General features: G+C 50.5%; 51 non-coding genes across 51 annotated transcripts; all 51 read left to right on the plus strand.

Moving 5' to 3' along the window:
- The first annotated feature begins 3,714 nt into the window (after positions 1 to 3,714).
- On the plus strand, positions 3,715 to 3,796 carry TRNAS-GCU (transfer RNA serine (anticodon GCU)). Its single transcript has one exon. It is a non-coding gene; the product is annotated as a tRNA-Ser (tRNA).
- Positions 3,797 to 3,876: 80 nt separating this feature from the next.
- Positions 3,877 to 3,958, plus strand: TRNAS-GCU (transfer RNA serine (anticodon GCU)). The gene has a single exon. It is a non-coding gene; the product is annotated as a tRNA-Ser (tRNA).
- An 80-nt stretch (positions 3,959 to 4,038) lies between these two features.
- On the plus strand, positions 4,039 to 4,120 carry TRNAN-AUU (transfer RNA asparagine (anticodon AUU)). Its single transcript has one exon. It is a non-coding gene; the product is annotated as a tRNA-Asn (tRNA).
- Positions 4,121 to 4,200: 80 nt separating this feature from the next.
- TRNAS-GCU (transfer RNA serine (anticodon GCU)) lies at positions 4,201 to 4,282 on the plus strand. The gene has a single exon. It is a non-coding gene; the product is annotated as a tRNA-Ser (tRNA).
- A 242-nt stretch (positions 4,283 to 4,524) lies between these two features.
- TRNAS-GCU (transfer RNA serine (anticodon GCU)) lies at positions 4,525 to 4,606 on the plus strand. The gene has a single exon. It is a non-coding gene; the product is annotated as a tRNA-Ser (tRNA).
- A 76-nt stretch (positions 4,607 to 4,682) lies between these two features.
- TRNAS-GCU (transfer RNA serine (anticodon GCU)) lies at positions 4,683 to 4,768 on the plus strand. The gene has a single exon. It is a non-coding gene; the product is annotated as a tRNA-Ser (tRNA).
- A 5,261-nt stretch (positions 4,769 to 10,029) lies between these two features.
- TRNAS-GCU (transfer RNA serine (anticodon GCU)) lies at positions 10,030 to 10,111 on the plus strand. The gene has a single exon. It is a non-coding gene; the product is annotated as a tRNA-Ser (tRNA).
- A 243-nt stretch (positions 10,112 to 10,354) lies between these two features.
- On the plus strand, positions 10,355 to 10,436 carry TRNAS-GCU (transfer RNA serine (anticodon GCU)). Its single transcript has one exon. It is a non-coding gene; the product is annotated as a tRNA-Ser (tRNA).
- Positions 10,437 to 10,674: 238 nt separating this feature from the next.
- TRNAS-GCU (transfer RNA serine (anticodon GCU)) lies at positions 10,675 to 10,755 on the plus strand. Its single transcript has one exon. It is a non-coding gene; the product is annotated as a tRNA-Ser (tRNA).
- Positions 10,756 to 11,161: 406 nt separating this feature from the next.
- On the plus strand, positions 11,162 to 11,243 carry TRNAS-GCU (transfer RNA serine (anticodon GCU)). The gene has a single exon. It is a non-coding gene; the product is annotated as a tRNA-Ser (tRNA).
- A 78-nt stretch (positions 11,244 to 11,321) lies between these two features.
- Positions 11,322 to 11,403, plus strand: TRNAS-GCU (transfer RNA serine (anticodon GCU)). Its single transcript has one exon. It is a non-coding gene; the product is annotated as a tRNA-Ser (tRNA).
- A 239-nt stretch (positions 11,404 to 11,642) lies between these two features.
- Positions 11,643 to 11,724, plus strand: TRNAS-GCU (transfer RNA serine (anticodon GCU)). The gene has a single exon. It is a non-coding gene; the product is annotated as a tRNA-Ser (tRNA).
- A 402-nt stretch (positions 11,725 to 12,126) lies between these two features.
- Positions 12,127 to 12,207, plus strand: TRNAS-GCU (transfer RNA serine (anticodon GCU)). The gene has a single exon. It is a non-coding gene; the product is annotated as a tRNA-Ser (tRNA).
- Positions 12,208 to 12,774: 567 nt separating this feature from the next.
- TRNAS-GCU (transfer RNA serine (anticodon GCU)) lies at positions 12,775 to 12,856 on the plus strand. Its single transcript has one exon. It is a non-coding gene; the product is annotated as a tRNA-Ser (tRNA).
- A 78-nt stretch (positions 12,857 to 12,934) lies between these two features.
- Positions 12,935 to 13,016, plus strand: TRNAS-GCU (transfer RNA serine (anticodon GCU)). The gene has a single exon. It is a non-coding gene; the product is annotated as a tRNA-Ser (tRNA).
- Positions 13,017 to 13,745: 729 nt separating this feature from the next.
- On the plus strand, positions 13,746 to 13,827 carry TRNAS-GCU (transfer RNA serine (anticodon GCU)). The gene has a single exon. It is a non-coding gene; the product is annotated as a tRNA-Ser (tRNA).
- Positions 13,828 to 14,392: 565 nt separating this feature from the next.
- Positions 14,393 to 14,474, plus strand: TRNAS-GCU (transfer RNA serine (anticodon GCU)). The gene has a single exon. It is a non-coding gene; the product is annotated as a tRNA-Ser (tRNA).
- An 81-nt stretch (positions 14,475 to 14,555) lies between these two features.
- TRNAS-GCU (transfer RNA serine (anticodon GCU)) lies at positions 14,556 to 14,637 on the plus strand. The gene has a single exon. It is a non-coding gene; the product is annotated as a tRNA-Ser (tRNA).
- An 81-nt stretch (positions 14,638 to 14,718) lies between these two features.
- On the plus strand, positions 14,719 to 14,800 carry TRNAC-GCA (transfer RNA cysteine (anticodon GCA)). The gene has a single exon. It is a non-coding gene; the product is annotated as a tRNA-Cys (tRNA).
- Positions 14,801 to 15,363: 563 nt separating this feature from the next.
- On the plus strand, positions 15,364 to 15,449 carry TRNAS-GCU (transfer RNA serine (anticodon GCU)). Its single transcript has one exon. It is a non-coding gene; the product is annotated as a tRNA-Ser (tRNA).
- Positions 15,450 to 15,846: 397 nt separating this feature from the next.
- TRNAS-ACU (transfer RNA serine (anticodon ACU)) lies at positions 15,847 to 15,928 on the plus strand. Its single transcript has one exon. It is a non-coding gene; the product is annotated as a tRNA-Ser (tRNA).
- An 893-nt stretch (positions 15,929 to 16,821) lies between these two features.
- Positions 16,822 to 16,903, plus strand: TRNAS-GCU (transfer RNA serine (anticodon GCU)). The gene has a single exon. It is a non-coding gene; the product is annotated as a tRNA-Ser (tRNA).
- A 563-nt stretch (positions 16,904 to 17,466) lies between these two features.
- Positions 17,467 to 17,548, plus strand: TRNAS-GCU (transfer RNA serine (anticodon GCU)). Its single transcript has one exon. It is a non-coding gene; the product is annotated as a tRNA-Ser (tRNA).
- Positions 17,549 to 17,627: 79 nt separating this feature from the next.
- TRNAS-GCU (transfer RNA serine (anticodon GCU)) lies at positions 17,628 to 17,709 on the plus strand. Its single transcript has one exon. It is a non-coding gene; the product is annotated as a tRNA-Ser (tRNA).
- A 408-nt stretch (positions 17,710 to 18,117) lies between these two features.
- TRNAS-GCU (transfer RNA serine (anticodon GCU)) lies at positions 18,118 to 18,199 on the plus strand. The gene has a single exon. It is a non-coding gene; the product is annotated as a tRNA-Ser (tRNA).
- Positions 18,200 to 18,278: 79 nt separating this feature from the next.
- TRNAS-GCU (transfer RNA serine (anticodon GCU)) lies at positions 18,279 to 18,360 on the plus strand. The gene has a single exon. It is a non-coding gene; the product is annotated as a tRNA-Ser (tRNA).
- A 402-nt stretch (positions 18,361 to 18,762) lies between these two features.
- TRNAR-UCU (transfer RNA arginine (anticodon UCU)) lies at positions 18,763 to 18,847 on the plus strand. Its single transcript has one exon. It is a non-coding gene; the product is annotated as a tRNA-Arg (tRNA).
- Positions 18,848 to 18,926: 79 nt separating this feature from the next.
- On the plus strand, positions 18,927 to 19,008 carry TRNAS-GCU (transfer RNA serine (anticodon GCU)). Its single transcript has one exon. It is a non-coding gene; the product is annotated as a tRNA-Ser (tRNA).
- Positions 19,009 to 19,249: 241 nt separating this feature from the next.
- On the plus strand, positions 19,250 to 19,331 carry TRNAS-GCU (transfer RNA serine (anticodon GCU)). Its single transcript has one exon. It is a non-coding gene; the product is annotated as a tRNA-Ser (tRNA).
- A 79-nt stretch (positions 19,332 to 19,410) lies between these two features.
- Positions 19,411 to 19,495, plus strand: TRNAS-GCU (transfer RNA serine (anticodon GCU)). Its single transcript has one exon. It is a non-coding gene; the product is annotated as a tRNA-Ser (tRNA).
- Positions 19,496 to 19,574: 79 nt separating this feature from the next.
- On the plus strand, positions 19,575 to 19,656 carry TRNAS-GCU (transfer RNA serine (anticodon GCU)). The gene has a single exon. It is a non-coding gene; the product is annotated as a tRNA-Ser (tRNA).
- Positions 19,657 to 20,218: 562 nt separating this feature from the next.
- TRNAS-GCU (transfer RNA serine (anticodon GCU)) lies at positions 20,219 to 20,300 on the plus strand. The gene has a single exon. It is a non-coding gene; the product is annotated as a tRNA-Ser (tRNA).
- A 563-nt stretch (positions 20,301 to 20,863) lies between these two features.
- TRNAS-GCU (transfer RNA serine (anticodon GCU)) lies at positions 20,864 to 20,945 on the plus strand. Its single transcript has one exon. It is a non-coding gene; the product is annotated as a tRNA-Ser (tRNA).
- Positions 20,946 to 21,024: 79 nt separating this feature from the next.
- Positions 21,025 to 21,106, plus strand: TRNAS-GCU (transfer RNA serine (anticodon GCU)). Its single transcript has one exon. It is a non-coding gene; the product is annotated as a tRNA-Ser (tRNA).
- A 407-nt stretch (positions 21,107 to 21,513) lies between these two features.
- On the plus strand, positions 21,514 to 21,595 carry TRNAS-GCU (transfer RNA serine (anticodon GCU)). Its single transcript has one exon. It is a non-coding gene; the product is annotated as a tRNA-Ser (tRNA).
- A 79-nt stretch (positions 21,596 to 21,674) lies between these two features.
- Positions 21,675 to 21,756, plus strand: TRNAS-GCU (transfer RNA serine (anticodon GCU)). Its single transcript has one exon. It is a non-coding gene; the product is annotated as a tRNA-Ser (tRNA).
- Positions 21,757 to 22,158: 402 nt separating this feature from the next.
- TRNAR-UCU (transfer RNA arginine (anticodon UCU)) lies at positions 22,159 to 22,243 on the plus strand. The gene has a single exon. It is a non-coding gene; the product is annotated as a tRNA-Arg (tRNA).
- A 79-nt stretch (positions 22,244 to 22,322) lies between these two features.
- Positions 22,323 to 22,404, plus strand: TRNAS-GCU (transfer RNA serine (anticodon GCU)). Its single transcript has one exon. It is a non-coding gene; the product is annotated as a tRNA-Ser (tRNA).
- Positions 22,405 to 22,645: 241 nt separating this feature from the next.
- TRNAS-GCU (transfer RNA serine (anticodon GCU)) lies at positions 22,646 to 22,727 on the plus strand. Its single transcript has one exon. It is a non-coding gene; the product is annotated as a tRNA-Ser (tRNA).
- A 79-nt stretch (positions 22,728 to 22,806) lies between these two features.
- Positions 22,807 to 22,891, plus strand: TRNAS-GCU (transfer RNA serine (anticodon GCU)). The gene has a single exon. It is a non-coding gene; the product is annotated as a tRNA-Ser (tRNA).
- Positions 22,892 to 22,970: 79 nt separating this feature from the next.
- TRNAS-GCU (transfer RNA serine (anticodon GCU)) lies at positions 22,971 to 23,052 on the plus strand. Its single transcript has one exon. It is a non-coding gene; the product is annotated as a tRNA-Ser (tRNA).
- A 721-nt stretch (positions 23,053 to 23,773) lies between these two features.
- Positions 23,774 to 23,855, plus strand: TRNAS-GCU (transfer RNA serine (anticodon GCU)). The gene has a single exon. It is a non-coding gene; the product is annotated as a tRNA-Ser (tRNA).
- A 242-nt stretch (positions 23,856 to 24,097) lies between these two features.
- On the plus strand, positions 24,098 to 24,179 carry TRNAS-GCU (transfer RNA serine (anticodon GCU)). Its single transcript has one exon. It is a non-coding gene; the product is annotated as a tRNA-Ser (tRNA).
- Positions 24,180 to 24,422: 243 nt separating this feature from the next.
- TRNAS-GCU (transfer RNA serine (anticodon GCU)) lies at positions 24,423 to 24,504 on the plus strand. Its single transcript has one exon. It is a non-coding gene; the product is annotated as a tRNA-Ser (tRNA).
- A 241-nt stretch (positions 24,505 to 24,745) lies between these two features.
- Positions 24,746 to 24,827, plus strand: TRNAS-GCU (transfer RNA serine (anticodon GCU)). Its single transcript has one exon. It is a non-coding gene; the product is annotated as a tRNA-Ser (tRNA).
- Positions 24,828 to 25,068: 241 nt separating this feature from the next.
- TRNAS-GCU (transfer RNA serine (anticodon GCU)) lies at positions 25,069 to 25,150 on the plus strand. The gene has a single exon. It is a non-coding gene; the product is annotated as a tRNA-Ser (tRNA).
- Positions 25,151 to 25,394: 244 nt separating this feature from the next.
- Positions 25,395 to 25,476, plus strand: TRNAS-GCU (transfer RNA serine (anticodon GCU)). Its single transcript has one exon. It is a non-coding gene; the product is annotated as a tRNA-Ser (tRNA).
- A 239-nt stretch (positions 25,477 to 25,715) lies between these two features.
- TRNAS-GCU (transfer RNA serine (anticodon GCU)) lies at positions 25,716 to 25,800 on the plus strand. Its single transcript has one exon. It is a non-coding gene; the product is annotated as a tRNA-Ser (tRNA).
- An 882-nt stretch (positions 25,801 to 26,682) lies between these two features.
- Positions 26,683 to 26,764, plus strand: TRNAS-GCU (transfer RNA serine (anticodon GCU)). Its single transcript has one exon. It is a non-coding gene; the product is annotated as a tRNA-Ser (tRNA).
- Positions 26,765 to 27,006: 242 nt separating this feature from the next.
- Positions 27,007 to 27,088, plus strand: TRNAS-GCU (transfer RNA serine (anticodon GCU)). The gene has a single exon. It is a non-coding gene; the product is annotated as a tRNA-Ser (tRNA).
- A 243-nt stretch (positions 27,089 to 27,331) lies between these two features.
- Positions 27,332 to 27,413, plus strand: TRNAS-GCU (transfer RNA serine (anticodon GCU)). The gene has a single exon. It is a non-coding gene; the product is annotated as a tRNA-Ser (tRNA).
- The last annotated feature ends 64 nt before the right edge of the window (positions 27,414 to 27,477 follow it).

Raw genomic sequence — 27,477 nt, forward strand, 5'->3', positions numbered from 1 at the left:
AAACTAAAGCCGTTTTTTTAGAAACGTTCACCTAAAGTAAACACTGTGTTTTGTACTCCCCCCAAAACATGGCTTACAATATAGAATCAGCCTTACGCGTCGCAACTTTTAACTTTAGAGGTTTACGCTCGAAGAGGCGACAGTATCAGTTACGTCGTTTGTTTCTTGAAAATGACGTTGATATCGCCGCTGTGCAGGAAATTGAATCTAAAGAGAAGATGAACACCATATTTTTGAACTTCCGCTCCAGATACAATATATGTGTGAGTCATTCTGTAGGTACTTCAGGCGGATGTCTTCTCTTTATAAAGAACACAATTGGCATAGTCGAAAAAAGTGTACACAGTGATAATGAAGGGCGATTATTGCATGTGATTTTCTTCTTTCCGGCATTAGTTGGCGCGTTGTGTGCGTATATGTGGCAAACAGACAACAAGATAGAAAAGTATTCTTTGAAAGTCTTGATACGTATCTATCATGCGAGAAGGTAGTTTTATTTCTAGGCGATTTCAACTGTGTGTGTAATGCCAAAGACAGGGCATGTAAAACTCCTGTGTGTGACTGTAGTGCCTTGGTATTGGATTCAATGGCGCGTGAGCGAAACTTGGAAGACGTGGGATATGTACTGGCGCAGGGTACCCACTATACGCATTACCAGCTCAACAGTCAAGCTAGGCTTGACAGAGCATACGTGTCTACGCCCCTGCTTCCTATGTGGCAGGGCTACGCAGTGAAGAATGTTTCATTTAGGGACCATAGTCTAGTAATGTTCACCATTAATAAGAAAGAAAAGCCCAAATTCAATTGGGGACTGTGGAAGTTAAATGACAAGCTACTTGAGGATGAGAAGTTTGTAGAAAACGCTGAAAAGAAATTAAAAGAAGTGGTGAAAGCTAACGCAAGTATTTCAATTTACACATGGGTGTGCTTCAAGGAAAAAGTAAAAATAGAAGCAATTGGAAGGTCAGTTTCAATAAAACGCACTAATCTGAAAAAAGAAAGACAACTGCAGTGCGAGCTAGATGTTTTGTTATGTCTAGAATGTGCGCAACCAGGAGTGCGCAGTAAAGAAATAAGAGTGAAACAAGAATTAGAAGCCATAGATATGGAAAGGTACAGAGGACTGGTGGTACGCGCACGCGCAGGAAGACTATGGTGTGGCGAGGTTCCCAAAAAACGTGCGGTCACAGATGAAAAGAGCTACGCGACAAGAAACGAAATAAGGGCGATGGAACACAAAAATGAAGTCACCACGGATAGAGCCGAGATTGAGCACGCGTTTCTGTAATATTTACAAGAGCTGTTGGGGGGCGTCAGAGCGGACACGAGTACGTATAGTCGGCGTTTCTTGTCACTTATGCCTAAGCTTGAGGATGACGTAAAAGCGAGATTAGAAGAACCCATCTTTGTCAGAGAAATCGAAATCATGATCAAAAAAATGAAAAACTGTAAAACAACCGGTCCAGATGGCTTAGGTGTTGCATTCTATAAGAAATTTAAAAATCTTGTAGCAGAAGCTTTGTGGAATGTGTTAGATGAGGCATACGAAAGGAAAGAGTTACCAATATCTTTTCGGAGAACACACATCATGTCAATCCCAAAAACTGAAGATCCCAGGAAACAGCTGTCCGTCACATCCTACAGACCCATAACCCTCGCGAATGTTGACTACAAAATATTCATGGGTGTTTTGGCCAGGCGAATCCAAACAGTGATTACAGAAATAGTCGTACCACATCAGACCTGTGGCATAAAAGGCAGAACAATTATGACGAACATATATAGTGCAAGAAATATGTTAGAACGCTGCGATAAGTTTGACTGTAAAGTAGCTATGCTACAAATCGATCTCACGAAGGCATTTGACCACGTGAACCATGATGTACTTTTCCGCATTCTTGACTATGTCAACATAGGGTCTGTGGTGTTGGAAGGGATCCGAATGTCGTACACGGGATGCACTACAAGAATTGTAATAAACAAACAGCTTAGTGACAATATACAAGTCTTATCGAACGTAAAACAAGGATGCCCTGCATCGGCACTGCTTTTTGCTATCTATTTAGAACTTCTATGCCAGCAAGTTCTACAGAATTATCAGGTGCGGGGGTTTCATTTGATGTCTGCAGAGGTCAAAATACTTCGTTACGCTGACGATATTGCTGTGTTCTGCCAAGATCGGGAGAGTATCAGAGAAGCACTCAATGATGCGAAGTTCTGTGATTGCACTGGCAGTAGAGTCAACTGGAGTAAATGTCTTGGAATATGGCATGGAAACTGGCAAAGCACACCATCAATATTTGAAAGAATTACATGGAAGGTTATACCTGACAAGTACTCAGGGGTACCTCTCCAACACTACAGGGACAAAACAGAATATTGGAAAGAAGAGACAGAGCAACTAAGAGACAAGACAAAAAAGTGGGGTGGGCGCGATTTCTCAATGTTTATGAGGTCAACAGTGAGCAACAGATTTCTTATTTGACGAGTGTGGTATGTTTTACAAGGGCTATTCATGTCGCGTGTTGCTGTACAAAAGCTACACAGAGTGATCGCAGTGTTTATCTAGGCGTCTACGTGGGAAAGGACAAGCCGAACAAATCTGTTCCGTTCTGTGAAAAGTTGGGGGCTTGGTCTTGTACACTTGTTCCTGAGGCAGATAGTATCTAGGTTTTTTTTACGAGATCAAGATGATCGTTTTTTGAGACCGTTGATACATGTGCGGCTGTTCCACTTTTTTGCCTGATTTTATTGTAACCACAGTCAATGCTGTAACAAAAAAAACATAAGGGGTACATAAAAGAAGTAATTGCTGCTTTGGAAGTATTGAGAGTGCAATTTTTGATGGAGAATCTCTCTGGGGTTTCGCGAAAAATACTGTATCAGGACATTGTAGAAACCTTGTTGCCCGAGCCTCTGTATAGAACATTGCACCCTAATGGGCCCGGGGATGACGTCTTGAAGAGAGTGAAGAAGATGCCAATTAGACCATCAATGAAGACATTCTTTTTCAAACATCACAGCGGCACACTCCCTCTCAATCCGTGGCTCCGAGAAATAGAAATATTCGTCCCCTCAGTTGATTGAATTATCTGCAGAAAACTTGAGACAGTTGACGACATCTTTCTAGACTGTACTGTTGCAGTCTTCCTCTGGGACCTCCTCGTCAAAGGACCCTGAAAAAATACCTCCTAGTTACACAGTATGGCATCCGTTTTCTGCCCGTCATAAACGTAGGTGGTGTGCCCAACGATGTGATCATGGTATTGGTTCTTCACAGTGTGTGGCGAACACGGATGGCAGTGCGAAACGCAGACGCGAATCTCTGGCCTGCTGGAGAGTACTTTATACAAAGTGTACAGTATTTGATGACTGCATACGAGGCACAAGATAAGCCAGAGTGCATGCCATGTTTAGATAAGTTGGTGGGCATAAAGCGTCTGCCTTTTTAGCCCCCATGTGCTGGAAGATGTGACAGCACTTCTACACGTGACACTGCACGGTATTCTTATATTGATTTGTACTGTTTTCGAAGCAGGCAATAAATAAAAAAAAGAGGTGGCCGAGAGGTCAAGGCGATGGACTGCTAATCCAATGGGCTCTGCACGCGTGGGTTCGAATCCCATCCTCGTCGAGTCGCGTACCTTTTTTTTGTTCTCCCAGCAATCGGTCTTCGACACTAGTGTGTAAGCTGCACGAATGGCCTGCAAGGCGGACGAGGTGTCCGAGAGGTTAAGGCGATGGACTGCTAATTCATTGGGCTCTGCCCGCGTGGGTTCGAATCCCATCCTCGTCGAGTCGTGTAACTTTTTTTTGTTCTACCAGTGATCTGTCTACGGCACTAGTGTGTAAGCTGCACGAATGGCTTGCAAGGCGGACAAGGTGGCCGAGAGGTTAAGGCGATGGACTGCTAATCCATTGGGCACTGCCCGCGTGGGTTCAAATCCCATCCTCGTCGAGTCGCGTAACTTTTTTTTGTTCTCCCAGTGATCTGTCTACGACACTAGTGTGTAAGCTGCACAAATTGCCTGCAAGGCTGACGAGGTGGCCGAGAGGTTAAGGCGATGGACTATTAATTCATTGGGCTCTGCCCGCGTGGTTTCGAATCCCATCCTCGTCGAGTCGCGTAACTTTTTTTTCTTCTCCCAGTGATCGGTCTTCGACACTAGTGTGTAAGCTGCACGGATGGCCTGCAAGGCGGACAAGGTGGCCGAGAGGTTAAGGTGATGGACTGCTAATCCATTGGGCTCTGCCCGCGTGGGTTCGAATTCCATTCTCGTCGAGTCGCGTAATTTTTTTTTTGTTCTCCCAGTGATCGGTCTACGACACTAGTGTGTAAGCTGCACGGATGGGGTGCAAGGCGGATGAGGTGGCCGAGAGGTTAAGACGATGGACTGCTAATCTATCTGGCTCTGCCCGCGTGGGTTCGGATCCCATCCTCGTCGAGTCGCGTAACTTTTTTTGCTCTCCCAGTGATCGGTCTTCGACACTAGTCTGTAAGCTGCACGGATGGCCTGCAAGGTGGACGAGGTGGCCGAGAAGTTAAGGCGATGGACTGCTAATCCATTGGGCTCTGCCCGCGTGGTTTCGAATCCCATCCTCGTCGAGTCGCGTAACTTTTTTTTCTTCTCCCAGTGATCGGTCTTCGACACTAGTGTGTAAGCTGCACGGATGGCCTGCAAGGCGAACAAGGTGGCCGAGAGGTTAAGGTGATGGACTGCTAATCCATTGGGCTCTGCCCGCGTGGGTTCGAATTCCATTCTCGTCGAGTCGCGTAATTTTTTTTTGTTCTCCCAGTGATCGGTCTACGACACTAGTGTGTAAGCTGCACGGATGGGGGGCAAGGCGGATGAGGTGGCCGAGAGGTTAAGACGATGGACTGCTAATCTATCTGGCTCTGCCCGCGTGGGTTCGAATTTCATCCTCGTCGAGTCGCGTAACTTTTTTTCTTCTCCCAGTGATCTGTCTACGACACTAGTGTGTAAGCTGCACGAATGACCTGCAAGGCGGACGAGGTGGCCGAGAGGTCATTTTTTCGTCGGCTCTCACGCGCGTCGGACGCAAGAATCATGTGCTCCATAGGAGCAGCGTTTGCGGCACATACTAGCCGCGGTAACAGGATGACCGAAGACCAAGACGCAGGATACGAGATTATTTCGCGACCACTGCCCAAGGTACGCGTCGCGCAAAACACTGTGTTTTTACACGGTGATGTGCGTGGCAGACCGTATCGAGTAGAAGATTTCCGAGACGCGCTCGGACCTACAGGACTACTGCCGGAGGTGTTGGCACTGGGAGCCTACCAGATTAATCATGTCTGGGCAGTCACCATGAACAACGCGGACGCTACGAGACGCTTGCTGGGCGTGAAGGAGCTGAAAGTCAAGGGTCGACGCTGCATCATCGTAGACCCCCAGGATCAGCAGGTGCGGCTGCGTCTTCATTGGCTGCTGTATGGCGTCAACGATGAAGACGTGCGAACGGCGTTGGCGACTTATGGGAAGGTCGTACAAGTCACCAGGGAGAATTGGCATGTTCAAGGAGTCAGCGACAAGAGGTCAACCACACAAACTGTGCTTTTTAAGCTCAAGAGTGGTGTGAAGGTTGAAGATCTCCCGCATCAAATCAGGGTGGCTGGTGAACTGGCACTTGTGGTTGCACCTGGTCGGCCAATTCAGTGCCTGCGCTGCCAAGGTACCGGCCATGTTAGAAGATAGTGTAAGGTACCCCGATGCTCACGTTGTCGGCGGTTTGGCCACAGCGAAGACGCGTGCATGCGCACGTACGCATCGGCTATAGGATCAGCTGAAGATGAAGACACAGAAGAGTTGGTGATGGAAGTGACCAAGGCTGAAGACGCGGCGAAAGGCGCAGGCGACGTGGTGAACCCAGAAGCTTCAACAGGTACTGCCACACCGGCTGGTGGTGATGAACCAACAGTCCAAGCAGACATAGAATCAGGGGAGGTTACTCAAGAGCCAGCCGGACAAACCAATAAAAGGCTTCACAAGCACCCCATCGAAGGAGCCTGAGCCGGTGGAATTAACCAAACTTCCAGTGTCGTGCGAGAGTATCAGTGGTGGGGTGGCAAGCAAAAGACCCCGCGAGCAATCTGCAGGACGGCGTGAGGTGTCCAGTGAAAAGCATGAAGAGGGGCCACCTGCGAAGGCGACTTCGTTCAGACGCCGCAGTACAAGGCTGCGTTCCAACCCGATATTGGACAAACACTGGCCACCTTTGTCCTTCAGTGGCACGGGTCCACCTGGAGGCTCCGAAGATGTCTAGCGTCTATGCTAGACGCTGAAGGTAAGCATCATGCCCCGGGCTATCTTCTTCATTGTGTAGACATGGCTTTTGCACCGAAACTTAAAGTGGCAACGTTAAATGTTCTAGGTGTTGCCGCCAAGCGGAAACAGAGTCAAGTCTACAGGCTGCTCGTGGATCATGATCTCGATATACTAGCTGTACAAGAAACAAAAGTAGACGTTGAGGAGGAGACCCGGGGCATGGTGCTGAGGTTTACGGCGCGTTACTACGCAATTGTAACTCAAGCAATAGGCACTTCTGCAGGCTGTGTTTTGTTCATTAGGAAGTTACTGGGTCTGGTAGTGCAAGATACCTTCTCTTTCCCGTTTGGTAGATTGGTTTCCTGTAATTTTGTATTCAATGAATGTCAGTGGCGTATAGTGTGTATTTATGCACCAACCATTTGCGAAGAGCGATCACTTTTTTTTCAAGCCTAAAGCAGCACTTCACTTTGGAAAGGAAATATGTATTACTTGATGATTTTAACTGCGTCCTCAACGGGCGAGATCGAGCAAACGGACGCGAAATTTACGATAAAAGTAGTAGGACGCTAGCAGGCGTAGTTGCTGAATTCGAGTTAGAAGACGTTGCCAGCTGTATGGAGTTAACGTGGGATGTGCGTTTCCCACATTTTCAGGAGAATAGCAATGCGCGCCTTGATCGCATTTACGTGTCGCTTGAATTAATAGCCCACTGTAAGACATATGCTGTCTACCCAATACACTTCTGTGATCTTTGTTTAGTTAAATGTGATATGGGAGAGAAAACAAAAGGTGGAACTTTCTCATGGGAGCTGTGGAAGATGAATTCCACTTTGTTCACTGACGAATATTTCTTAGACCAGGTAATGAACTGTATCAATGAAATAAAAATTAATGATGAAGTTAAACTTGCAGAACAATGGGAAGAGTTCAAGCAGCGAATAAAAATAAAAGCTATTGATTGTTCTTGCGCATTGAGTTACAAAAGGAAAAAGAAAGAAAAAGAACTCGAAAGACTTTGGAAAGACTAACATACTTGGAGTGCAAACAACCGGGAGAGTATAAAATTGACATACGCAATATTAAGCAGAAACTTGATCTGTTGGACGAGGAACGCTACCGCGGTGCACTCGTCCGTGCTAGGGCTGAAGCTTTAGCGGCCGGAGAGACGCCAACCAAAAGAGCGTTGGGGGTGGAGAAAACGAACGCTCGACGGAATCGTATTGAAACAATAGAGAAGGATGATCACGAAGTAACCGATACGGACAGCATTTTATCCGTATTTTCTAGTAATTTTGAAAACCTTTTTGCGTGTAGACAGGTAAACCTGGAAAGATTTAAAGAAGAATATTTAGGACGCATGCCGCAAGTGAGTGAGGAAGTGAAAAATGCTTTGGAATTATCTATATCTGCATCTGAAGTTGAACGGGCGATTGATAAGTTAAATCCCGCGAAATCTCCAGGACCAAATAGTCTTTGTGCCAAGTGGTACAAATGTTTTAAAAGTGAATTGTCTTCAATACTTGCGGGCGTTTTTAATGAGGCATATCAGGAAAAGAAATCACCACTATCCTTTGGTGAATCGCGTACCGTTCTGATTCCGAAAACAGACGAGGTTGAAAAGCTCAGGCACGTCACAGCGTACAGGCCAATCGCACTGACAAACGTAGACTACAAAATATTAATGAAAATTTTGGCGGCTAGACTTCAGTCAGTAATAACAGATATCGTCGGTCCACACCAAACGTGTGGAATCAAAGGTCGGCCCATAGCTACAAACATTCATAAATTGCGATCCGTGCTCGAATGTGTTGACACCAGTCAAGCTCGTGTGGCCATACTCCAGCTAGATTTGGAGAAAGCGTTTGATTGCGTTGCCCATGCTCTTTTGTTTGCAATATTGAAACACTATAATAATGGTAAGATAATTATTGACGGAGTAGCCATGGCATATCGGAATGGTAGTACGAGACTAATTATCAACAAGACCTTGGGCCCCCCCATTAGAATTGAGCGTTCAGTGCGTCAGGGTTGCCCTGTTAGTCCACTGTTGTTTTGCATCTATATTGAAACTTTATGTCGGTCGATATTGCAGAATGACATCATTAATGGGTTTAGAGTAAAATCTGCAGAGGTCAAACTACTCGCATACGCTGATGATGTTGCGATTTGTAGCACTTCCTATGAAGGTATTGAAGAATCAATCAGAGTTTCTAAATCTTTCGCTGAAGTTACAGGAAGCCTCACAAACTGGGGTAAATGCCTCGGCTTCTGGCATGAATATTGGCCTTCAACACCAGAATTTTTTGCAGTGATTAAATAGACCAGAACACCAGTTAAATATTTGGGAGTACCGCTCGAGTCATACAAAAGTACTGATGAATATTGGATACAGCAAACGAAAGAAATTAAAGAGAAAGCGAATAGGTGGAATGCAACTTATTTGTCCATATTTGCTAGGGCTACTGCATGCAACTGGTTTTTTTGTGTCTAAGCTGTGGTATGTAAAGTAAGTGCTGTACTTTTCCCGAGTCAATGTGCAAAAATTACATCGGGTGTTTGCAATATTTGTGTGGGGGTCTAACTGGGCAAGGTGCAGTCGCACGAATTTGTTTAGACGGGTGAAGCGTGGAGGCCTTGGGCTAGGACATCTGTTTATCAAGCAGTTAGTAAATAGGCTTTTCATTTTCGTGAGACAAGAGATCCTTTCCTACTAACCGTGTGTCAAACAAGACTAAGTAGACTATTGCCCGAGTTTGTTGTGAGCACCCATGTTACCACTGGGGCTGTGAAAGGATACAAGAAGGAAGTTGTGACCAGCGTGCGGTTTTTGTGTGTTCGTTTTTCAACTGACTACCTGTGGTCTGTTGGAAAGAAAAAACTGTACAAAGATTTATGTGACACGATGCTCCCCATCCCACTGTACAGAGCGCTATATACAGCTCGCAAGGTTCAGAATGTACTTAAACGAGTTAAAAAAATGCCAGCAGCTCCAAGTGCAAAAACGTTCTTTTTCGAATTACACACTGGAACACTTCCTGTAAGAACCTTCCTAGAGGAGCGTGGGTTTTATATGCCTTGGGGATCTCACTGTCTAATCTGTAAGAAACCGGAAACTATTGACCATGTTTTTCTGCACTGTTGGGAAGGAGTTTATTTTTGGGACGTATTACAAAGGACAATCAAAAAAGAGTTCCCGTTAGACCCTCATGGGATCAGGTATTTGGCAATAGAGAATGAGGATGGATCACTTTTCGATTTTATCATGATGACTGCCTTGCACAGTCTATGGCACTCTAGAATGGCTGGATTTCATTGTGACCCAGACAGAAGACCAGCAAGAGAGTATTTTAAAAAAAGCATCTCAAGATTTCTTGAGCTAGTAAGAAAATACAAATGTGTATCTTTATGAGTAGAAAGGGTAGAAGACCTGCTGACAATGAAGGAATTTTAGGACGTGATGTGTTATAGTTATGCTTGACGGGCTTGGTTATTTTTAAGTTTTTGTATTGTTTGTTGTGAATTGTAATACATTTATCTTAGCAACCCGTTTGTGAAATTTACCGGAAATAAAGAAAAAAAAGAGGTGGCCGAGAGGCTGAGGCGATGGACTGCTAATCCATTGGGCTCTGCCCGCGTGGGTTCGAATCTTATCAACGTCGAGTCGAGTAACTTTTTTTTGTTGTCCCAGTGATCGGTCTACGACACTAGTGTGTAAGCTGCACGGATGGCCTGCAAAGCGGACGAGGTGGCAGAGAGGTTAAGGCGATGGACTGCTTATTCATGGGGCTCTGCCCGCATGGGTTCGAATCCCAACCTCGTCGAGTCACGAAACTTTTTTTTTGTTCTCCCAGTGATCTGTCTACGACACTAGTGTGTAAGCTGCACGAATGGCCTGCAGGGCGGACGAGGTGGCCGAGAGGTTAAGGAAATTGACTGGTAATTTATTGGGCTCGCCCCGCGTCGGTTCGAATCCCATCCTCGTCGAGTCACGTAACTTTTTTTTGTTCTCCCAGTGCACGGTTTTCGACACTAGTGTATAAGCTGCACGAATGGCCTGCAAAGCGGACGAGGTGGCCGAGAGGTTAAGGCGATGGACTGCTAATCCATTGGGCTTTGCCCGCGTGGGTTCGAATCCCATCCTCGTCGAGTCGCGTAACTTTTTTTTGTTTTCCCAGTGATCTGTCTACGACACTATTGTGTAAGCTGCACGAATGGCATGCAAGGCAGACGGAGTGGCCGAGAGGTTAGGGAGATTGCAAATTTATTGGGCTCTGCCCGCGTGGGTTCGAATCCTATCCTCGTCGAGTCGCGTAACTTTTTTTTGTTCTCCCAGTGATCTGTCTACAACACTAGTGTGCAAGCTGCACGAATGGCCTGCAAGGTGGACGAGGTGGCCGAGAGGTTAAGGCGATGGACTGCTACTTCATTGGGCTCTCCCGCGTGGGTTTGAATCCCATCCTCGTCGAGTCGCGAAACTTTTTTTTTTGTTCTCCCAGTCATCGGTCTACGACACTAGTGTGTAAGCTGCAGGGATGGCCTGCAAGGCGGACGACGTGGCTGATTGGTTAAGACAATGGACTGCTAATTCATTGGGCTCTACCCGCGTGGGTTCGAATCCCATCCTCGTTGAGTCGCGTAACTTTTTTTTGTTCTCCGAGTCATCGGTCTACGACACTAGTGTGTAAGCTGCACAGATGGCCTGCAAGGCGGACGAGGGAGCCAAAAAATGAGGCGATGGACTGCTAATCCATTGGGCTCTGCCCGCGTGGGTTCAAATCCCATCCTCGTCGAGTCGCTTAACTCTTTTTTTCTTCTCCCAGTGATCGGTCTACGACACTAGTGTGTAAGCTGCACAGATGGCCTGCAAGGCCGATGAGGTGGCCGAGAGGTGAAGGCGATGGACTGCTGATCCATTGGGCTCTGCCCGCGTGGGTTCAAATCCCATCCTCGTCGAGTCGCGTAACTTTTTTTTTCTCCCACTGATCGGTTTTCGACATTAGTGTGTAAGCTGCACGAATGGCTTGCAAGGCGGACGAGGTGGCCGAGAGGATAAGGCGATGGACTGCTAATTCATTGGGCTCTGCCCGCGTGGGTTCGAATCCCATCCTCGTCGAGTCATGTAACTTTTTTTTCTTCTCCCAATGATTGGTCTTCGACAGTAGTGTGTAAGCTGCACGAATGGAGTGCTAGGCGAACAAGGTGGCCGAGAGGTTAAGGCGATAGACTACTAGTTCATTGAGCTCTGCCCGCGTGGGTTCGAATCCCATCCTCGTCGAGTCGAGTAACTTTTTTTTCTCCCAGTGATCGGTCTTCGACACTAGTGTGTAAGCTGCATGTATGGCCTGCAAAGCGGACGAGGGGGCCGAGAAGTTAAGGCGATGGACTGCTAATCCATTGGGCTCTGCCCGCGTGGGTTCGAATCCCATCCTCGTCGAGTCGCGTAAGTGTATTTTTTCTTCTCCCAGTGATTGGTCTACGACACTAGTGTGTAAGCTGCACGAATGGCCAGCTAGGCGGACGAGATGGCCGAGAGGTTAAGGCGATGGACCGCTAATTCATTTATCTCTGCTCGCGTGTGTTCGAATCCCATCCGCGTCGAGTCGAGTAACTTTTTTTTTCTCCCAGTGATCGGTCTTCGACACTAGTGTGAAAGCTGCACGAATGGCCTGCAAGGCGGACAAGGTGGCCGAGAGGTTAAGGATTGACTGCTGATTTATTGGGCTCGGCTCGCGTGGGTTCGAATTCCATCCTCATCGAGTCCCGTAACTTTTTTTTGTTCTCCCAGTAATCAGTCTTCGACACTAGCGTGTAAGCTGCACGGATGGCCTGCAAGGCGGACGAGGTAGCCGAGAGGTTAAGGCGATGGACTGCTAATTCATCGGGCTCTGCCGCGTGGGTTCAAATCCCAACCTCGTCGAGTCACGAAACTTTTTTTTGTTCTCACAGTGATCTGTCTACGACACTAGTGTGTAAGCTGCACGAATGGCCTGCATGGCGGACGAGGTGGCCGAGAGGTTAAGGGGATGGACTGCTAAATCCCAGGGCTGTGCTCGCGTGGGTTCAAATCCCATCCTCGTCGAGTCGCGTAACTTTGTTTTGTTCTCCCAGTCATCGGTCTACGACACTAGTGTGTAAGCTGCAGGGATGGCCTGCAAGGCGGACGACGTGGCTGATAGGTTAAGACGATGGACTGCTAATTCATTGGGCTCTACCCGCGTGGGTTCGAATCCCATCCTCGTTGAGTCGCGTAACTTTTTTTTGTTCTCCCAGTGATCTGTCTACGAACCTAGTGTGTAGGCTGCAGGAATGGCCTGCAAGGAGGACGAGGTGGCCAACAAGTTAAAGCGATGGACTGCTAATCCATTGGGCTCTGCCCGCGTGGGTTGGAATCCCATCCTCGTCGAGTCGCGTAACTTTTTTTTTGTTCTCCCAGTGATCGGTCTTCGACACTAGTGTGTAAGCTGCACGGATGGGCTGCAAGGCGGACGAGGTGGCCGACAGGTGAAGGCGATGGACTGCTAATCCATTGGGCTCTGCCCGCGTGGGTTCGAATGCCATCCTCGTTGAGTCGCGTAACATTTTTGTTCTCCCAGTGATCGGTCTTCGACAATAGTGTGTAAGCTGCATGGATGGCCTGCAAGACGGACGAGTTGGCCGAGAGGTTAAGGCGATGGACTGCTAATCCATTGAGCTCTGCCTGCGTGGGTTCGAATCCCATCCTCGTCGAGTCGCGTAACTTTGTTTTTGTTCTCCCAGTGATCGGTCTTCGACACTAGTGTGGAAGCTGCACGTATGGCCTGCATGGCGGACGAGGTGGCCGAGAGGTTAAAGCGATGGACTGCTAAATCCCTGGGCTGTGCCCGCGTGGGCTCAAATCCCATCCTCGTCGAGTCGCGTAACTTTTTTTTGTTCTCCCAGTAATCAGTCTTCGACACTAATGTGTAAGCTGCACGGGTAGCCTGTAAGGCGGATGATGTGGCCGACAGGTTAAGGCGATGGACTGCTAATCTATTGGGCTCTGCCCGCGTTGGTTCGAATCCCATCCTCGTCGAGTCGCGTAACATTTTTTGTTCTCCCAGTGATCGGTCTTCGACAATAGTGTGTAAGCTGCACGGATGGCCTGCAAGGCGAACGAGCTGGCCGACAGGTTAAGGCGATGGACTGCTAATCCAGTGGGCTCTGCCCGCGTGGGTTCGAAACCCAACCTCGTCGAGTCGCACAACTTTTTGTTGTTCTCCCAGTGATCGGTCTTCGACACTAGTGTGTAAGCTGCACGTATGGCCTGCAAGGCGGACGAGGTGTCCGAGAGGTTAAGGCGATGGACTGCTAATTCATTGGGTTCTGCCCGCGTGGGTTCGAATCCTTTCCTTGTCGAGTCGCGTAACTTTTTTTTTGTTCTCGCAGTAATCGGTATTCGACACTAGTGTGTAAGCTGCACAGATGCCCTGCAAGGCGGACGAGGTGACCGAGAGGTTAAGGCGATGGACTGCTAATTCATTGGGCTCTGCCCGCGTGGGTTCGAATCCCATCGTCGTCGAGTCGCGTGACTTTTTTTCTGTTCTCCCAGTGATTGGTCTTCGACACTAATGTGTAAGCTGCACAGATGCCCTGCAAGGCGGACGAGGTGAAAGAGAGGTTAAGGAGATTGACTGCTAATTTATTGTGCTCGGCCCGCGTGGGTTCGAATCCCATCCTCGTCGAGTCGCGTAACTTTTTTTGTTCTCCCAGTGATCAGTCTTCGACACTAATGTGTAAGCTGCACGGGTGGAGTGCAAAGCGGACGAGGTGGCCGAGAGGTTAAGGCGATAGACTGCTAAATTGCTGGGCTCTGCCCGCGTGGGATTTAATCCCATCCTCGTCGAGTCGCGTAACTTTTTTTTTGTTCTCCCAGTGCTCCGTCTACGACACTAGTGTGTAAGCTGCACGGTTGGGGTGCAAGGCGGACGAGGTGGCCCAGAGGTTAGGGCAATGGACGGCTAATCCATTCAGCTCTGCCCGCGTGGGTTCGAATCCCATCCTCGACGAGTCGCGTAACTTTTTTTTTCACCGAGCTGTTGGTCTTCGACACTAGTGAGTAAGCTGCACAGATGGCCTGCAAGGCGGACGAGGTGACCGAGAGGTTAAGGCGATGGACTGCTAATTCATTGGGCTCTGCCCGCGTGGGTTTGAATCCCATCCTCGTCGAGTCGCGTAACTTTTTTTCTGTTCTTTCAGTGATCTGTCTATGACACTAGTGAGTAAGCTGCACGAATGGCTTGCAAGGCGGACGAGGTGGCCGGGAGGTTAAGGCGATGGACTGCTAAACCATTGGGCTCTGCCCGCGTGGGTTCGAATCCCATCCTCGTCGAGTCACGAAACTTTTTTTTTGTTCTACCAGTCATCGGTCTACGACACTAGTGTGTAAGCTGCACAGATGGCTAGCAAGGCGGACGAGGTGGCCGAGAAGTTGAGGCGATGGACTGCAAATCCATTGGGCTCTGCCCGCGTGGCTTCGAATCCCATTCTCGTCGAGTCACGAAACTTTTTTTTGTTCTACCAGTCATTGGTCTACGACACTAGTGTGTAAGCTGCACAGATGGCCAGCAAGGCGGACGAGGTGGCCGAGAAGTTTAGGCGATGGACTGCTAATCCATTGGGCTCTTCGCGCGTGGGTTCCACTCCCATCCTCGTCGAGTTGCGTAACTTTTTTTTGTTCGCCCAGTGATCTCTCTACGACACTAGTGTGTAAGCTGCACGGATGGCCTGCAAGGCGGACGAGGTGGCCGAGAAGTTAAGGCGATGAACTTCTAATCCATAGGGCTCTGCCCGCGTGGGTACGAATCCCAACCTCGTCGAGTCGCGTAACTTTGTTTTTGTTCTCCCAGTGATCGGTCTTCGACACTAGTGTGTAAGCTGCACGGATGGCCTGCAAGGCGGACGAGGTGGCCGAGAGGTTAAGGCGATGGACTGCTAAATCCCTGGGCTCTGCCCGCGTGGGTTTGAATCCTATCCTCGTCGAGTCGCGTAACTTTTTTTTGTTCTCCAAGTTATCTGTCTACGACACTAGTGTGTAAGCTGCACAGGTGGACTGCAAGGCGGACTAGGTGGCCGAGAGGTTAAGATGATGGACTGCTAATCCATTGGGCTCGGCCCGCGTGGGTTCGAATCCCATCCTCGTCGAGTCGCGTAACTTTTTTTTCTTCTCCCAATGATTGGTCTTCGACACTAGTGTGTAAGCTGCACGGATGGAGTGCTAGGCGAACGAGGTGGCCGAGAGGTTAAGGCGATGGACTGCTAAATCATTGAGCTCTGCCCACGTGGGTTCGAATGCCATCCTCGTCGAGTCGAGTAACTTTTTTTTCTCCCAGTGATCGGTCTTCGACACTAGTGTGTAAGCTGCATGTATGGCCTGCAAGGCGGACGAGGTGGCCAAGAAGGAGATTGACTGCTAATTTATTGGTCTCGGCCCGCGTGGGTTCGAATCCCAACCTCGTCGAGTCGCGTAACTTTTTTTTTGTTCTCCTAGTAATCAGTCTTCGACACGAGTGTGTAAGCTGCACAAGTGGACTGCAAAGCGGACGAGGTGGCCGAGAGGTTAAGGTGATGGACTACTTATCCATTGGGCTCGGCCTGCGCGGGTTCGAATCCCATCCTCGTCGAGTCGCGTAACTTTTTTTTCTTCTCCCAATGATTTCTCTTCGACACTAGTGTGTAAGCTGCACGGATGGGGTGTTAGGCGGACGAGATGGCCGAGAGGTTAAGGCGATGGACTGCTAGTTCGTTGATCTGTGCCCGCGTGGGTTCGAATCCCATCCTCGTCGAGACGAGTAACTTTTTTTGTTCTCCCAGTAATCAGTCTTCGACACGAGTTGTAAGCTGCACGGGTACACTGCAAGGCGGACGAGGTGGCCGAGAGGTTAAGGCGATGGACTGCGAAATCCCTGAGCTCTGCCCGCGTGGGTTTGAGTCCCATCCTCATCGAGTCGCGTAACTTGTTTTTTGTTCTCCCAGTGATCTGTCTACGACACTAGTGTGTAAGCTGCACGAATGGCCTGCAAGGCGGACGAAGTGACCGAGAGGTTAAGGCGATAGACTGCTAATCCATTGGGGACTGCCCGCGTGGGTTCGAATCCCATCCTCGTCGAGTCGCGTAACTTTTTTTTCTTCTCCCAGTGATCGGTCTTCGACACTAGTGTGTAAGCTGCATGAATGGGGTGCAATGCGGACAAGGTGGCCGAGAGGTCAAGGATTCAAATCAAACCAAATCAAATCTATTGAGCTCTGCCCGCGTGTGTTCGAATCCCATCCTCGTCGAGTCGCGTAACTTTTTTTTTCTCCCAGTGATCGGTCTTCAACACTAGTGTGAAAGCTGCACGAATGGCCTGCAAGGCGGACAAGGTGGCCGAGAGTTTAAGGATTGACTGCTAATTTATTGGGCTCGGTTCGCGTGGGTTCGAATCCCATCCTCGTTGAGTCGCGTAACATTTTATTGTCCTCCCAGTTCTCAGTCTTCGACACTAGTGTGTAAGCTTCACGGGTGGCCTGCAAGGCGGACGAGGTGGCCGAGAAGTTAAGGCGATGGGCTGCTAATCCATTGGGCTCTGCCCGCGTGGGTTCGAATCCCATCCTCGTCAAGTCGCGTAACTTTTTTTGTTTTCCCAGTGATCGGTCTTCGACACTAATGTGTCAGCTGCGCGGATAGCCTACAAGGCGGACGAGGTGGCCGAGAGGTGAAGGCGATGGACTGCTAATGTATTGAGCTCTGCCCGCGTGGGTTCGAATCCCAGCCTCGTTGAGTCGCGTAACTTTTCTTTTTTTCCGAGTGATCGGTCTTCGACACTAGTGTGTAAGCTGCACGAATGGCCTGCAAGGTGGACGAGGTGGCCGAGATGTCAAGGAGATTGACTGCTAATTTATTGGGCTCGGCCCGCGTGGGTTCGAATTCCATCCTCATCGAGTCGCGTAACTTTTTTTTGTTCTCCCAGTAATCAGTCTTCGACACTAGTGTGTAAGCTGCACGTATGGCCTGCATGGCGGACGAGCTGGCCGAGAGGTTAAGGCGATGGACTGCTAAATCCCAGGGCTGTGCCCGCGTGGGTTCAAATCCCATCCTCGTCGAGTCGCGTAACTTTTATTGTTCTCCCAGTAATAAATCTTCGACACTAGTGTGTAAGCTGCACGGGTAGCCTGCAAGGCGGATGAGGTGGCCGACAGGTGAAGGCGATGGACTGCTAATCCATTGGGCTCTGCCCGCGTGGGTTCGAATCCCATCCTCGACGAGTCGCGTAACTTTTTTTGTTCTCCCAGTGATCGGTCTTCGACACTAGTGTGTAAGGTGCACGGATGGCCTGCAAGGCGGACGAGGTAGCCGAGAGGTTAAGGCGATGGACTGCTAATTCATTGGGCTCTGCCCGCGTGGGTTTGAATCCCATCCTCGTCGAGTCGCGAAACTTTTTTTTTTGTTCTCCCAGTCATCGGTCTACGACACTAGTGTGTAAGCTGCAGGGATGGCCTGCAAGGCGGACGACGTGGCTGATAGGTTAGGACGATGGACTGCTAATTCATTGGGCTCTACCCGCGTGGTTTCGAATCCCATCCTCGTTGAGTGGCGTAACTTTTTTTTTGTTCTCCCAGTGATCTGTCTACGAAGCTAGTGTGTAAGCTGCACGAATGGCCTGCAAGGCGGACGAGCTGGCCGACAGGTTAAAGCGATGGACTGCTAATCCATTGGGCTCTGCCCGCGTGGGTTGGAATCCCATCCTCGTCGAGTCGCGTAACTTTTTTTTTGTTCTCCCAGTGATCGGAATTCGACACTAGTGTGTAAGCTGCACGGATGGGCTGCAAGGCGGACGAGGTGGCCGACAGGTGAAGGCGATGGACTGCTAATCCATTGGGCTCTGCCCGCGTGGGTTCCAATCCCATCCTCGTTGAGTCGCGTAACATTTTTTGTTCTCCCAGTGATCGGACTTCGACAATAGTGTGTAAGCTGAACGGATGGCCTGCAAGACGGACGAGGTGGCCGAGAGGTTAAGGCGATGGACTGCTAATCCATTGAGCTCTGCCCACGTGGGTTCGAATCCCATCCTCGTCGAGTCGCGTAACTTTGTTTTTGTTCTCCCAGTGATCGGTCTTCGACACTAGTGTGTAAGCTGCACGTATGGCCAGCATGGCGGACGAGGTGGCCGAGAGGTTAAGGCGATGGACTGCTAAATACCAGCGATGTGCCCGCGTGGGTTCAAATCCCATCCTCGTCGAGTCGCGTAACTTTTTTTTGTTCTCCCAGTAATCAGTCTTCGACACTAAAGTGTAAGCTGCACGGGTAGCCTACAAGGCGGATGAGGTGGCCGACAGGTTAAGGCGATGGACTGCTAATCCATTGGGCTCTGCCCGCGTTTGTTCGAATCCCATCCTCGTCGAGTCGCGTAACATTTTTTGTTCTCCCAGTGATCGGTCTTCGACAATAGTGTGTAAGCTGCACGGATGGCCTGCAAGGCGAACGAGCTGGCCGACAGGTTAAGGCGATGGACTTCTAATCCATTGGGCTCTGCCCGCGTGGGTTCGAATCCCAACCTCGTCGAGTCGCACAAATTTTTGTTGTTCTCGCAGTGATCGGTCTTCGACACTAGTGTGTAAGCTGCACGGATGGCTTGCAAGGCGGACGAGGTGTCCGAGAGGTTAAGGCGATGGACTGCTAATTCATTGGGTTCTGCCCGCGTGGGTTCGAATCCCTTCCTTGTCGAGTCGCGTAACTTTTTTTTGTTCTCGCAGTAATCGGTATTCCACACTAGTGTGTAAGCTGCACAGATGCCCTGCAAGGCGGACGAGGTGACCGAGAGGTTAAGGCGATGGACTGCTAATTCATTGGGCTCTGCCCGCTTGCGTTTGAATCCCGTCCTCGTGGAGTCACGTAACTTTTTTTGTTCTCGCAGTGATCGGTCTTCGTCACTAGTGTGTAAGCTGCACGAATGGCCTACAAGGCGGACGAGGTGGCCGAGAGGTTAAGGCGATGGACTGCTAATCCAATGGGCTCTGCCCGCGTGGGTTCGAATCCCATCGTCGGCGAGTAGCGTAACTTTTTTTCTGTTCTCCCAGTGATCGGTCTTCGACAATAGTGTGTAAGCTACACGAATGGCCTGCAAGGCGAACGAGCTGGCCGACAGGTTAAGGCGATGGACTGCTAATCCATTGGGCTCTGCCCGCGTGGGTTCGAATCCCAACCTCGTCGAGTCGCACAACTTTTTGTTGTTCTCGTAGTGATCGGTCTTCGACACTAGTGTGTAAGCTGCATGTATGGCCTGCAAGGCGGACGAGGTGGCCGAGAGGTTAAGGAGATTGACTGCTAATTTATTGGGCTCGGCCCGCGTGGGTTCGAATCCCATCCTCGTCGAGTCGCGTAACTTTTTTTTGTTTTCCCAGTAATCAGTCTTCGACACTAGTGTGTAAGCTGCACGGGTGGAGTGCAAGGCGGACGAGGTGGCCGAGAGGTTAAGGCGATAGACTGCTAAATGGCTGGGCTCTGCCCGCGTGGGATTTAATCCCATCCTCGTCGAGTCGCGTAACTTTTTTTTGTTCTCCCAGTGCTCCGTCTACGACACTAGTGTGTAAGCTGCACGGTTGGGGTGCAAGGCGGACGAGGTGGCCGAGAGGTTAGGGCGATGGACGGCTAATCCATTCAGCTCTGCCCGCGTGGGTTCGAATCCCATCCTCGTCGAGTCGCGTAACTTTTTTTTTCTCCCAGTGATCGGTCTTCAACACTAGTGTGAAAGCTGCACGAATGGCCTGCAAGGCGGACAAGGTGGCCGAGAGTTTAAGGATTGACTGCTAATTTATTGGGCTCGGTTCGCGTGGGTTCGAATCCCATCCTCGTTGAGTCGCGTAACATTTTATTGTCCTCCCAGTTCTCAGTCTTCGACACTAGTGTGTAAGCTTCACGGGTGGCCTGCAAGGCGGACGAGGTGGCCGAGAAGTTAAGGCGATGGGCTGCTAATCCATTGGGCTCTGCCCGCGTGGGTTCGAATCCCATCCTCGTCGAGTCGCGTAACTTTTTTTGTTTTCCCAGTGATCGGTCTTCGACACTAATGTGTCAGCTGCGCGGATAGCCTACAAGGCGGACGAGGTGGCCGAGAGGTGAAGGCGATGGACTGCTAATGTATTGAGCTCTGCCCGCGTGGGTTCGAATCCCAGCCTCGTTGAGTCGCGTAACTTTTCTTTTTTTCCGAGTGATCGGTCTTCGACACTAGTGTGTAAGCTGCACGAATGGCCTGCAAGGTGGACGAGGTGGCCGAGATGTCAAGGAGATTGACTGCTAATTTATTGGGCTCGGCCCGCGTGGGTTCGAATTCCATCCTCATCGAGTCGCGTAACTTTTTTTTGTTCTCCCAGTAATCAGTCTTCGACACTAGTGTGTAAGCTGCACGTATGGCCTGCATGGCGGACGAGCTGGCCGAGAGGTTAAGGCGATGGACTGCTAAATCCCAGGGCTGTGCCCGCGTGGGTTCAAATCCCATCCTCGTCGAGTCGCGTAACTTTTTTTGTTCTCCCAGTAATAAATCTTCGACACTAGTGTGTAAGCTGCACGGGTAGCCTGCAAGGCGGATGAGGTGGCCGACAGGTGAAGGCGATGGACTGCTAATCCATTGGGCTCTGCCCGCGTGGGTTCGAATCCCATCCTCGACGAGTCGCGTAACTTTTTTTGTTCTCCCAGTGATCGGTCTTCGACACTAGTGTGTAAGGTGCACGGATGGCCTGCAAGGCGGACGAGGTAGCCGAGAGGTTAAGGCGATGGACTGCTAATTCATTGGGCTCTGCCCGCGTGGGTTTGAATCCCATCCTCGTCGAGTCGCGAAACTTTTTTTTTGTTCTCCCAGTCATCGGTCTACGACACTAGTGTGTAAGCTGCAGGGATGGCCTGCAAGGCGGACGACGTGGCTGATAGGTTAGGACGATGGACTGCTAATTCATTGGGCTCTACCCGCGTGGTTTCGAATCCCATCCTCGTTGAGTCGCGTAACTTTTTTTTTGTTCTCCCAGTGATCTGTCTACGAAGCTAGTGTGTAAGCTGCACGAATGGCCTGCAAGGCGGACGAGCTGGCCGACAGGTTAAAGCGATGGACTGCTAATCCATTGGGCTCTGCCCGCGTGGGTTGGAATCCCATCCTCGTCGAGTCGCGTAACTTTTTTTTTGTTCTCCCAGTGATCGGAATTCGACACTAGTGTGTAAGCTGCACGGATGGGCTGCAAGGCGGACGAGGTGGCCGACAGGTGAAGGCGATGGACTGCTAATCCATTGGGCTCTGCCCGCGTGGGTTCCAATCCCATCCTCGTTGAGTCGCGTAACATTTTTTGTTCTCCCAGTGATCGGACTTCGACAATAGTGTGTAAGCTGAACGGATGGCCTGCAAGACGGACGAGGTGGCCGAGAGGTTAAGGCGATGGACTGCTAATCCATTGAGCTCTGCCCACGTGGGTTCGAATCCCATCCTCGTCGAGTCGCGTAACTTTGTTTTTGTTCTCCCAGTGATCGGTCTTCGACACTAGTGTGTAAGCTGCACGTATGGCCAGCATGGCGGACGAGGTGGCCGAGAGGTTAAGGCGATGGACTGCTAAATACCAGCGATGTGCCCGCGTGGGTTCAAATCCCATCCTCGTCGAGTCGCGTAACTTTTTTTTGTTCTCCCAGTAATCAGTCTTCGACACTAAAGTGTAAGCTGCACGGGTAGCCTACAAGGCGGATGAGGTGGCCGACAGGTTAAGGCGATGGACTGCTAATCCATTGGGCTCTGCCCGCGTTTGTTCGAATCCCATCCTCGTCGAGTCGCGTAACATTTTTTGTTCTCCCAGTGATCGGTCTTCGACAATAGTGTGTAAGCTGCACGGATGGCCTGCAAGGCGAACGAGCTGGCCGACAGGTTAAGGCGATGGACTTCTAATCCATTGGGCTCTGCCCGCGTGGGTTCGAATCCCAACCTCGTCGAGTCGCACAAATTTTTGTTGTTCTCGCAGTGATCGGTCTTCGACACTAGTGTGTAAGCTGCACGGATGGCTTGCAAGGCGGACGAGGTGTCCGAGAGGTTAAGGCGATGGACTGCTAATTCATTGGGTTCTGCCCGCGTGGGTTCGAATCCCTTCCTTGTCGAGTCGCGTAACTTTTTTTTGTTCTCGCAGTAATCGGTATTCCACACTAGTGTGTAAGCTGCACAGATGCCCTGCAAGGCGGACGAGGTGACCGAGAGGTTAAGGCGATGGACTGCTAATTCATTGGGCTCTGCCCGCTTGCGTTTGAATCCCGTCCTCGTGGAGTCACGTAACTTTTTTTGTTCTCGCAGTGATCGGTCTTCGTCACTAGTGTGTAAGCTGCACGAATGGCCTACAAGGCGGACGAGGTGGCCGAGAGGTTAAGGCGATGGACTGCTAATCCAATGGGCTCTGCCCGCGTGGGTTCGAATCCCATCGTCGGCGAGTAGCGTAACTTTTTTTCTGTTCTCCCAGTGATCGGTCTTCGACAATAGTGTGTAAGCTACACGAATGGCCTGCAAGGCGAACGAGCTGGCCGACAGGTTAAGGCGATGGACTGCTAATCCATTGGGCTCTGCCCGCGTGGGTTCGAATCCCAACCTCGTCGAGTCGCACAACTTTTTGTTGTTCTCGTAGTGATCGGTCTTCGACACTAGTGTGTAAGCTGCATGTATGGCCTGCAAGGCGGACGAGGTGGCCGAGAGGTTAAGGAGATTGACTGCTAATTTATTGGGCTCGGCCCGCGTGGGTTCGAATCCCATCCTCGTCGAGTCGCGTAACTTTTTTTTGTTTTCCCAGTAATCAGTCTTCGACACTAGTGTGTAAGCTGCACGGGTGGAGTGCAAGGCGGACGAGGTGGCCGAGAGGTTAAGGCGATAGACTGCTAAATGGCTGGGCTCTGCCCGCGTGGGATTTAATCCCATCCTCGTCGAGTCGCGTAACTTTTTTTTGTTCTCCCAGTGCTCCGTCTACGACACTAGTGTGTAAGCTGCACGGTTGGGGTGCAAGGCGGACGAGGTGGCCGAGAGGTTAGGGCGATGGACGGCTAATCCATTCAGCTCTGCCCGCGTGGGTTCGAATCCCATCCTCGTCGAGTCGCGTAACTTTTTTTTTCTCCGAGCTGTTGGTCTTCGACACTAGTGTGTAAGCTGCACGAATTGCCTGCAAGGCGGACGAGGTGGCCGAGAGGTTAAGTAGATTGACTGCTAATTTATTGGGGTCGGCCCGCGTGGGTTCGAATCCCATCCTCGTCGAGTCGCATATTTTTTTTTGTTCTCCCAGTAATCAGTCTTCGACACTAGTGTGTAAGCTGCACGAATGGCCTGCAAGGCGGACGAGGTGGCCGAGAGGTTAGATGGAAAGCTAATCCATTGGGCTCGGCTCGCGTGGGTTCGAATCCCATCCTCGTCGAGTCGCGTAACATTTTATTGTTCTCCCAGTTCTCAGTCTTCGACACTAGTGTGTAAGCTTCACGGGTGGCCTGCAAGGCGGACGAGGTGGCCGAGAAGTTAAGGCGATAGGCTGCTAATCCATTGGGCTCTGCCCACGTGGGTTCGAATCCCATCCTCGTCGAGTCGCGTAACTTTTTTTGTTCTCCCAGTGATCGGTCTTCGACACTAGTGTGTAAGCTGCATGGATGGCCTGCAAGGCGGACGATGTGACCGAGAGGTTAAGGCGATGGACTGCTAATTCATTGGGCGCTGCCCGCGTGGGTTTGAATCTCATCCTCGTCGAGTCGCGTAACTTTTTTTCTGTTCTTTCAGTGATATGTCTAGGACACTAGTGAGTAAGCTGCACGAAAGGCCTGCAAGGCGGACGAGGTGGCCGAGAAGTTAAGGCGATGGACTGCTGATCCATGGGGCTCTGCCCGCGTGGGTTCGAATCCCATCCTCGTCGAGTCGCGTAACTTTGTTTTTGTTCTCCCAGTGATCGGTCTTCGACACTAGTGTGTAAGCTGCACGTATGGCCAGCATGGCGGACGAGGTGGCCGAGAGGTCAAGGCGATGGACTGCTAAATACCTGGGATGTGCCCGCGTGGGTTCAAATCCCATCCTCGTCGAGTCGCGTAACTTTTTTTTGTTCTCCCAGTAATCAGTCTTCGACACTAATGTGTAAGCTGCACGGGTAGCCTACAAGGCGGATGAGGTGGCCGACAGGTTAAGGCGATGGACTGCTAATCCATTGGGCTCTGCCCGCGTTGGTTCGAATCCCATCCTCGTCGAGTCGCGTAACATTTTTTGTTCTCCCAGTGATCGGTCTTCGACAATAGTGTGTAAGCTGCACGGATGGCCTGCAAGGCGAACGAGCTGGCCGACAGGGTAAGGCGATGGACTTCTAATCCATTGGGCTCTGCCCGCGTGGGTTCGAACCCCAACCTCGTCGAGTCGCACAACTTTTTGTTGTTCTCGCATTGATCGGTCTGCGACACTAGTGTGTAAGCTGCACGGATGGCCTGCAAGGCGGACGAGGTGTCCGAGAGGTTAAGGCGATGGACTGCTAATTCATTGGGTTCTGCCCGCGAGGGTTCGAATCCCTTCCTTGTCGAGTCGCGTAACTTTTTTTTGTTCTCGCAGTAATCGGTATTCCACACTAGTGTGTAAGCTGCACAGATGCCCTGCAAGGCGGACGAGGTGACCGAGAGGTTAAGGCGATGGACTGCTAATTCATTGGGCTCTGCCCACTTGCGTTTGAATCCCGTCCTCGTGGAGTCACGTAACTTTTTTTGTTCTCGCAGTGATCGGTCTTCGTCACTAGTGTGTAAGCTGCACGAATGGTCTACAAGGCGGACGAGGTGGCCGAGAGGTTAAGGCGATGGACTGCTAATCCCATGGGCTCTGCCCGCGTGGGTTCGAATCCCATCGTCGTCGAGTAGCGTAACTTTTTTTCTGTTCTCCCAGTGATTGGTCTTCGACACTAATGTGTAAGCTGCACAGATGCCCTGCAAGGCGGACGAGGTGAAAGAGATGTTAAGGCGATGGACTGCTAATTCATTGGGCTCTGCCCGCTTGGGTTTGAATCCCATCCTCGTCGAGTTGCGTAACTTTTTTTTGTTCTTTCAGTGATCTGTCTACGACACTAGGGTGTAAGCTGCACGAATGGCTTGCAAGGCTCGACGAGGTGGCCCAGAGGTTAAGGCGATGGACTGCTAATCCATTGGGATCTGACCGCGTGGGTTTGAATCCCATCGTCGTCGAGTCGCGTAACTTTTTTTGTTCTCCCAGTGATCGGTCTTCGACACTAGTGTGTAAGCTGCACGGATGGCCTGCAAGGCGAACGAGCTGGCCGACAGGTTAAGGCGATGGACTTCTAATCCATTGGGCTCTGCCCGCGTGGGTTTGAACCCCAACCTCGTCGAGTCGCACAACTTTTTGTTGTTCTCGCAGTGATCGGTCTTCGACAATAGTGTGTAAGCTACACGAATGGCCTGCAAGGCGAACGAGCTGGCCGAAAGGTTAAGGCGATGGACTGCTAATCCATTGGGCTCTGCCCGCGTGGGTTCGAATCCCAACCTCGTCGAGTCGCACAACTTTTTGTTGTTCTCGTAGTGATCGGTCTTCGACACTAGTGTGTAAGCTGCATGTATGGCCTGCAAGGCGGACGAGGTGGCCGAGAGGTTAAGGAGATTGACTGCTAATTTATTGGGCTCGGCCCGCGTGGGTTCGAATCCTATCCTCGTCGAGTCGCGTAACTTTTTTTTGTTTTCCCAGTAATCAGTCTTCGACACTAGTGTGTAAGCTGCACGGGTGGAGTGCAAGGCGGACGAGGTGGCCGAGAGGTTAAGGCGATAGACTGCTAAATGGCTGGGCTCTGCCCGCGTGGGATTTAATCCCATCCTCGTCGAGTCGCGTAACTTTTTTTTGTTCTCCCAGTGCTCCGTCTACGACACTAGTGTGTAAGCTGCACGGTTGGGGTGCAAGGCGGACGAGGTGGCCGAGAGGTTAGGGCGATGGACGGCTAATCCATTCAGCTCTGCCCGCGTGGGTTCGAATCCCATCCTCGTCGAGTCGCGTAACTTTTTTTTTCTCCGAGCTGTTGGTCTTCGACACTAGTGTGTAAGCTGCACGAATTGCCTGCAAGGCGGACGAGGTGGCCGAGAGGTTAAGTAGATTGACTGCTAATTTATTGGGGTCGGCCCGCGTGGGTTCGAATCCCATCCTCGTCGAGTCGCATATTTTTTTTTGTTCTCCCAGTAATCAGTCTTCGACACTAGTGTGTAAGCTGCACGAATGGCCTGCAAGGCGGACGAGGTGGCCGAGAGGTTAGATGGAAAGCTAATCCATTGGGCTCGGCTCGCGTGGGTTGGAATCCCATCCTCGTCGAGTCGCGTAACATTTTATTGTTCTCCCAGTTCTCAGTCTTCGACACTAGTGTGTAAGCTTCACGGGTGGCCTGCAAGGCGGACGAGGTGGCCGAGAAGTTAAGGCGATAGGCTGCTAATCCATTGGGCTCTGCCCACGTGGGTTCGAATCCCATCCTCGTCGAGTCGCGTAACTTTTTTTGTTCTCCCAGTGATCGGTCTTCGACACTAGTGTGTAAGCTGCATGGATGGCCTGCAAGGCGGACGATGTGACCGAGAGGTTAAGGCGATGGACTGCTAATTCATTGGGCGCTGCCCGCGTGGGTTTGAATCTCATCCTCGTCGAGTCGCGTAACTTTTTTTCTGTTCTTTCAGTGATCTGTCTAGGACACTAGTGAGTAAGCTGCACGAAAGGCCTGCAAGGCGGACGAGGTGGCCGAAAAGTTAAGGCGATGGACTGCTGATCCATGGGGCTCTGCCCGCGTGGGTTCGAATCCCATCCTCGTCGAGTCGCGTAACTTTGTTTTTGTTCTCCCAGTGATCGGTCTTCGACACCAGTGTGTAAGCTGCACGTATGGCCAGCATGGCGGACGAGGTGGCCGAGAGGTTAAGGCGATGGACTGCTAAATACCTGGGATGTGCGCGCGTGGGTTCAAATCCTATCGTCGTCGAGTCGCGTAACTTTTTTTTGTTCTCCCAGTAATCAGTATTCGACACTAATGTGTAAGCTGCACGGGTAGCCTACAAGGCGGATGAGGTGGCCGACAGGTTAAGGCGATGGACTGCTAATCCATTGGGCTCTGCCCGCGTTGGTTCGAATCCCATCCTCGTCGAGTCGCGTAACATTTTTTGTTCTCCCAGTGATCGGTCTTCGACAATAGTGTGTAAGCTGCACGG

The sequence above is a fragment of the Rhipicephalus microplus genome, chromosome X, assembly GCF_043290135.1.
Source record: "Rhipicephalus microplus isolate Deutch F79 chromosome X, USDA_Rmic, whole genome shotgun sequence".
Lineage (NCBI taxonomy): Eukaryota > Metazoa > Arthropoda > Arachnida > Ixodida > Ixodidae > Rhipicephalus > Rhipicephalus microplus.